Source organism: Chiloscyllium punctatum, chromosome 36 (genome assembly GCF_047496795.1).
Source record: "Chiloscyllium punctatum isolate Juve2018m chromosome 36, sChiPun1.3, whole genome shotgun sequence".
Classification (NCBI taxonomy): domain Eukaryota; kingdom Metazoa; phylum Chordata; class Chondrichthyes; order Orectolobiformes; family Hemiscylliidae; genus Chiloscyllium; species Chiloscyllium punctatum.
In genome coordinates, this window is record NC_092774.1 from 31,053,659 (window position 1) to 31,061,563 (window position 7,905).

Below are 7,905 nucleotides of genomic sequence, written 5' to 3' on the forward strand. Positions count from 1 at the left end.
TCAACCTATGCCCTCTAGTCCTGGACTCCCCCATCCCAGGGAAAATACCTTGTCTATTACCCTGTCCATTCCTCTCATGGATTTGTAACCTCTATTAGGTCACTCCTCTTCCTCCGATGCTCCAGTGAAAACAACCCCAGCCGATTCAGCCTCTCCCTGTAGCTCAAACCCTCCAACCCCCAGCAACATTCCCGTAAATTGTTTCTCATACAGAAGTCAACATTTCAGTCCTGAAGAAGGGTTAATACCCAAAACGCTGACTACTCCACATCCTGGTGCTACCTGGCTTGCTGTATTCTCCCAATCTCCTGCTTATCGACTTCGGGTTGCAATATGTAGTGGCTCAGTGGTTACCACTGCAGCCTCACCTTGCCGGGGACCCAAGTTTGATCAAAGACTTGGATGACCCTCTGTGAGGCGTTTGCACATTTTCCCAGTGTCTATGCTGGTTTTCTCTGGGAGATCCTGTCCAAAGATGTTCAGGTCATGTGGATTGGCCATGCATAATTGCCCATAGAGTTAGGTGCATTAGTCAGAGGGAAATGGGTCTGGGCGCGTTACTCTTTGAAGGGTCGGTGTGGACTTGTTTGGACAAATGGCCTGTTTCCACACTGTAGCTAATGTCATCTGCAATTTTTTTGACTCTAACGAATGGCAGAGTAGACACGATAGGCCGAATGACCTAACTTCTGCTCCAATGGTCTTGCGGTCTTAGGTTTCTCTGGATCATTTCATTGCCAATGTGAAGTCGCGGTCTCAATGAGCAGCAGTGTCCACTCAAAGCAAAGCTCATAGGATCGTAGAACTCCTATAGTGTGGAAACAGGTCCTTCAGCCCAACACATCTGCACTGATCCTCCGAAGAGTAACCCAGTCATATCCATTTTCCTACCCTCCACAAATTGCACACAGACCCCCAAGGGTGGAACTGATCCTGAGTTCCTGGTGCCATGAGGCAACAGTGCTAAGCACTGAGTCACCGTGACGCCCCTGAGCCACTGTGAGATTGTGGTTGTGGGGAGTGGGGGATGCAATTGCAGTCCAGCAGACAACAAAAACAGCTCACGTGCTCTCCCACTGCACCCACTGTCAGAAGTGACAGGAGGTTCAGTCCATGGGGAGACCCAAGGCAGAACACCAGTGGGATCTGATTGCTGGGAGCGTTGGTGCTCCCGCTGGTGCTTCCCCAGGTGCTTCCGCAAGTTGCAGGGAAACATGAACCACTTCCCACACTCGTGCCAGCTGAAGGGCGTCTCTCCGCTGTGGACACACTGGTGATTCAGCAGGATGGAGGAGCGGGGAAAGCCCTTCACGCACTCGGGCTGGAAAACGGCTTCTCCCCGGTGTGGACGGATTGGTGGAACAGCAAGGCTGAGGAATTGCTGAAGGCCTTCTTGCACGAAGGGCAACTGATCGACCTCTCCCCCATGTGGATCCACCAGTGAGCCAGTAGGTCAGAGGAAAGAGCAAAGCCCTTCCTGTACTCAGGGCAGAAGAACGACCTCTCCTCAGTGGGGACCCACTGGTGGTTCAGCAGGTGGGAAGAACTGCTGAAGGCCAGCTCGCACTCAGGGCAGGAGAACAGCCGTCCCCGGTGTGGACCAACTGATGCATCAGCAGGGCAGAGGAATCACGAAAGGCCTTCCCGCACTCAGGGCAGCAGAAGGGCCTCTCCCCTCTGTGGACCCACTGGTGCTTCAGAACCCTTTCAAATTTCACAATATCCTTCTGATTGGAGGGAGACCAGAATTGCACACAATATTCCAAAAGTGGTCCAACTAATGTCCTGTACAGCCACAACATAACTTCCCAACTCCAACACTCAGTCAGAGGATTGGGAAAGTTTTCAAAAGCCACAAAATAAAACAGGAAAGAATGGAAGGACAAACGGAAGTTTTGAAAGTCAGCTTGGAAACATCAATGAGAAATCGGCGGACTGGGTTTATTGGGAACCTGTTCTCCTTAAATATAAGATATACCATATGTGTTGTTTTTCTGTCGACGCTAGTTTGAAGTTCCCCATTGACTGTTCGTTCTACTGTGACACCGAGGAATGCCACTTTGTTGGTGTTCTCCTACTCTTCAAACCAGGAGCCCCCCTCAGGCCATAGTCTCACTACTTGGAACACCAATATACAGACTAGTCAAAGACCTCCAATGAAGACTAAAACTCCAAGTCAAAGATTCACGCCACTCCATTTCCTCCATCCAAGAATTCCTGAACACCAAAGACACTAAGATAGAAGAGGATGGAATAATGTTATCCTTTGACATAACAGCTCTTTTCACATCCATTAACATCAACGTGGTCAAAGAAAACTGAAGACACTACTCGAAGAACCAAAGACACAAACACAGCACCAACGTCATCAGCAAAGATAACACTGTCAAGCTCGTGGAACTGTACCTTACCACCCACTTCATATTCAGTAACAAGCCTTACAAACAAATCAACGAAATACCCATGATACCACCAGTATCAGGATTCCTTGCAGAAGCAATAATGCAGAGACTCGCACAAACAGCCCTTCCAACGACCCAAGCCAAACTTTGTGTCCGCCACAGTGATGACACTTTTGTCATCACAAAATGAAACAAATTAGAGGAAACCTACAACACCATCAACAATCTCTTTACTGGCATAAAATTCACAAAAGAGGAGAACAACAACAAAGTGCCATTTCTAGATGTCACAGCAGAGCCGACATCAATGGTAAATTCAAAACAGCGTCGACTGGAAAACAACGCACGCGAAACAAGATTTTTCCGAAAAAAGCAATGATCATGACACATACAAAGCAATCTGAATCAGGACACAGATTCAATGAGCCATGACACACTGCAGCACCCAGGGATTACGAAGATAAATAAACAATTGCACAGCACATTTTAGAAGGATGGGCAGACTTTACCCTTGAAAATTGCTTCCCTGGCCGAGAATCGAACCCGGGCCACGGCGGTGAGAGCACCGGATCCTAACGACTAGACCACCAGGGAGACGAAGATGCAGCCTGTCAGCTCTATTGAAAATGTCTTCCCTGCCCGGAAATCGAATCCGGGCCACGGTCGTGAGAAGGTGTTCACCTGTGTATCCAACAATGTCATTTCTTGTATCCATTGCTCCTGATGGGATCTCCTCTACATTGGGGAGACTGGAGACCCCTCGCAGAGTCAAGTCACAGCGCTTGAGGGAACATCTCCAGGACACCTGCACCAATCAACCCCGTCACTTTATGGCCCAACATTTCAAACCCCCTCCCTCTCTGCCGAGGACATGCAGGTCCTGGGCCTCCTCCATTGCAGCTCTCTCCCCACCCGATGCCTGGAGGAAGAATGTCTATTCTTCCGCCTCGGATATATTCAACCCCAGGACATCCATGTGGACTACACCAGTTTCCTCATTTCCCCCACCTAACCTCAGTTCCAAACGTCCAGCTTAGCGCTGTCCTCATGACCTGTCCTACCTGCCAATCTATCTGTTCCCCTCTGTGGGCCCATTGGTGCTTCAGAACCCTTTCAAATTTCACAATATCTTTCTGATAGGAGGGAGACCAGAATTAAACTCACTATTCCAAAAGTGGTCTTACCAATGTCCTGTACAGCCATAACATAACTTTCCAACTCCAATACTCACTCAGAGGATTGGGAAAGCTTTCAAAACCCACAAAAAACAGACAGGAAAGAATGGATCAATCAAGAACTCTATCAATCTATCTATCTATCTACCACCTATCTGTTCCATCCTCCTCTCTGACCTGTCACCTCCATCCTCACCCCCATTCACCAATGCTACTTTCGGCCCAGCACACCCCCACCCCCAATTTATCTCTCCACCCTGGAGGGGACCTGCCTCAATTCCTGATGAAGGGCTTTTGCCCGAAAAGTCGATTTTCATGCTCCTCGGAAGCTGTCTGACCTGCTGTGCTTTTCCAGCACCATTCTGATCTAAACTCTGGTTTCCAGCACCTGCAATCCGCACTTTTGCCGACCCAATAATCCCAGGGTGTCGGTTTCATATCGACAAACTGACACAAGCAGACACAACGTCTGCAGAAACCCTAGCCACATTACTTTACATTAACGACATCTGTGAAATGATGTCCAGACAACTCAACCCTCTCAACATCATGGTAGCCCATAAACCTACCAACACACTTAAACAGCGTCTAATGAACCTGAAATACCCTATACAAACAACCAGCAAACGAATGTTATTTACAAAATACCATACAAGGCAATATATACATGAACTCTGCCACACAGTTCTGTTTTTCACTGGAGCATCGGAGGTTGAGAGGTGACCTCAGAGAGGATTATAAAATCATGAGGGGTGTAGATGAGGTGAACAGCAGGTATTCTTTCCCTAGTGTGGGTGTTCAAGATTAGGGAGCAAATTTCGAAGATGAAGAAAGAAATATTTTAAAAAGACATAAGGGGCACCTTTTTTAGAAGATAAAGAGTAGTTCATGTGAGGAATCAATGTCCAGAGGAGTTGCTGGATGCAGGTACAGTTACAATGTTTAAAAGACATTTGGATAAGTACATGAATAGGAAAGGTTCGGAGGGATATGGGCCAAACACTGGCAGGTGGGACCAGTTTAGTTTCAGAACACAGTCAGCATGGACTAGTTCGACTGAATGGTCTGTTTCTGTGCTGTATGACTCTGTAACTGTTCTGTACTGGTCTCAAAACCATTTTCTTACCTTTTCCCATAACTTCTTTGTTCTTCAAAGTCACGTAAGCTCAGCCTTGAATACATTCAATAGCGGACCTGACTGCAGAAAGACATCCCCACTTCTGAACTCAATTCCTCTTGCTGATATATACCACTTGCTTTGCTCATTGCTTGCTGCACCTTTCTGACAACTGGCATTGGCTGGTGTTGAAGGATGCTGACGACCCTTTGTCTGTCCACACATCACTCCTGGTGAAGGGCTCGTGCCCGTTACGTCGACTCTCCTCCTCCTCCTCCTCAGTTGCTCCCTGGCCTACTGTGGTTTTCCAGCACAACAATATTCAACTCTGATCTCCAGCATCTAACGTTCGCCACATCTCAACATAGCACCATTTCAACCATGCATCTCCTTTCTGCTTTCTTTTTACACTGCAAAGGCTATAACTTCACACTGTGGTACTGCATTTGCCATGTGTTTCCAAGTTGACACACAGACCGGGATCAACTTTTCCAGAGTCTGGCCCCTCCCTCGGTTCACTCTTTCCTTTCAATTGCTGCAAGTCAACAATTGAACCCCAGAATGAAATAGTGGAAAGAAAAACACTGTTGTCCTCACAAATGTTAGACAGACGAAGAAAGTTACAGTCTGGGATGACGTTTAATCTTATGCAGAGAGAAAAGAGCAGCTGCAGCTTCAGAGCTCACGGTCCAATCTCCACATTTCGACAATGGCCGGCTCTGATTGGCAGGAGGACCAGACTCCTTCTGGTCCTCCAAGGTTCCACACTGCTCCATGGAAAGGAGCTCGCACGCTCCCAAGAGTATACGCACTGCTTGCTGACACTGGCGGTCATGCGCAGTGCTTGCTAACACTGGCGGTCATGCACAGTGCTTTGCTGACACCACGGAGCATGCTCAGTGTGCAGGAATTTGTTACTAACTTTTCAGTTAAAAAATCACAAAGCACCTGGTGATAGTCCAACAGACTTATTTGCAAGCACTAGCTTTCGGAGCCCTGCTCCTTCATCAGGTGATTGCGGAGTATAACATCATAAGACTAAGAACTTACGATGTTATATTCCAAAACCACCTGATGAAGTAGCAGCGCTCCGAAAGCTAGTGCTTCCAAACAAGCCTATTGGACTGTAACCTGCTGTTGTGTGATTTTTAACTTCGTACACCTTAGTCCAACACGGGTACCTCCCGATCATGACAAATATAAGATTACGAGAGAAAAATGCCGAAGCCATTTTTTTTTTGCTGATTTTTCCCCCTGTGCCTCCACATTTTGTCTGGTTTCTGAACGTTTCTGTCTTTTCCCCTGGATAGAAGTATTCCAAAACTAGAGGGTAAAGGTGAAGGGGAAAGATTTTAATAGATCTAAAAGACTAGGAATAGACATTCACCCCTTACTGGACGAAAGTGAGGACTGCAGACGCTGGAGATTAGGATCGAGAGTGTGGAGCTGGAAAAGCACAGCAGGTCAGGCAGCATCCGAGGAGCAGGAGAATTGACGTTTCGTGCATAAGCACTTGGCACTCGGCCATCGCTCCTTCAATCCCCCTGCGATAGCACCTGAATTCGCTGGTGCCTCCGCCGGTGGGAGGAGCAGGTGAATCCCTTCCGGCACTTACAGCAGGTGAATGGCCTCTGTCCAGTGTGGACCCGCTGGTGGGTCAGCAGTGCAGCTGACTGAGTGAAACCCCTCCCGCACATGGGGCACGTGAATGGCTTCTCTCACTTGTGGACCCACTCGTGCGTCTGCAGATGACAGATCCGACTGATGCCCTTCCTACACACTGAGCAGGTGAATGGCCTCTCCAGGTGTGAATGCATCTGTGGCTTTCCAGCACGGATGGGGAAGGGAATCCTCTCCCACCGTCCCCACATTTGCACGGTTTCCCCTTTGGAGGGAACTTTCCTTGTGTTGGTCTGGGATTGAAATTACAAACAGAACGGGGACAATAGCCTTTCCCACCGTGAGGGGTGAGACTTTGATTCCCCCAATCTGAGTAATTGGTTTGCAGCACTTTTCACAGTCAGCGCACTGAATCTCCCTCACTCGGTCTCTCAGTATTCTGCCTGCCGCACCAGTGTCCAGAATCTCTCAAGCAAACAAAAGCAAACATGTCTTCTTGATTGGAATGGCTGCTGATATTCAAGTCTCAATGAATCAAGTGGCTCTGTCAGAAGTTGATGGATCATTTGCTTTCAGATTTCTTTCTACACGCCTTCCTGCGAAGAAAAATCACAAACTAAGTGATCACTGTCAGTACAGTTAATGATCAGAACAGAGGTGGCAATTCCTGTAGATTGTGAGATGCCTGCTGATCACATATTATCCAGACCACAGAAACCTGAAAACCCTCCTGCAGCCAGGTCGGCTTAGCTGTGCATGGAGGAAAACTTAATTTCAGTGACAATAACATGGAACAAACTGTTGTGGTTCTGTTCACCGAACTGGGAATTTGTGTTGAAGACGTTTCTTCCCCTATCTCGGTGACATCCTCGGTGCTTGGGAGCCTCCTGTGAAGCGCTTCTGTGATGTTTCCTCCGGCATTTAGAATGATTTGTACCTGCCGCTTCCGGTTGTCAGTTCCAGCTGTCCACTGCAGTGGCCGGTATATTGGGTCCAGGTCGATGTGTGTGTTGACTGAATCAGTGGATGAGTGCTATGCCTCTCGGAATTCCCTGGTTGTTCTCTGTTTGGCTTGTCCTATAATAGTAGTGTTGTCCCAGTCGAACTCACGTTGCTCGTCATGAGTTCGACTGGGACAACACTGCTATTACTACAACAATGAGCACAGGAGCAACAAATCTTCTCCCAAACATGGAACAAACTGCCTACAAAGATGCTGGAAATGGAGCTGAATCAAGGGTATGAAAATGAAATGTTAAGGCTGCTTGAGAAAAGAAAGCAAGTAAAGATGCTGAATGACTTCCTGCTGACCTATTAAAGTAAAAAAAAGACAAAAAATGACGTAACTCCATTACTACATTAGAAGGTGAATAATAATTGCAAAGAAACTTTTACAACAGCCAACAATATCAGATATACACCATATCGAACAAAGAACAAAGAAAATTTACAGCACAGGAACAGGTTCTTCAGCTCTCCAAGCCTGAGCCGATACAAATGTCCTGTCTAAACCTGTCGGTCAATTCCTAAGCATCTGTATCCCTCTACTCCCGCCACCCCCACCGCCCTCCACCGACCACTGACCCCCGAC

The 7,905-nt window shown here is 47.6% G+C and overlaps 1 non-coding gene across 1 annotated transcript; it reads right to left on the bottom strand.

Moving 5' to 3' along the window:
* Window positions 1-2,924: 2,924 nt before the first annotated feature.
* Window positions 2,925-2,996, bottom strand: trnae-cuc (transfer RNA glutamic acid (anticodon CUC)). Its single transcript has one exon. It is a non-coding gene; the product is annotated as a tRNA-Glu (tRNA).
* Between the last annotated feature and the right edge of the window lie 4,909 nt (window positions 2,997-7,905).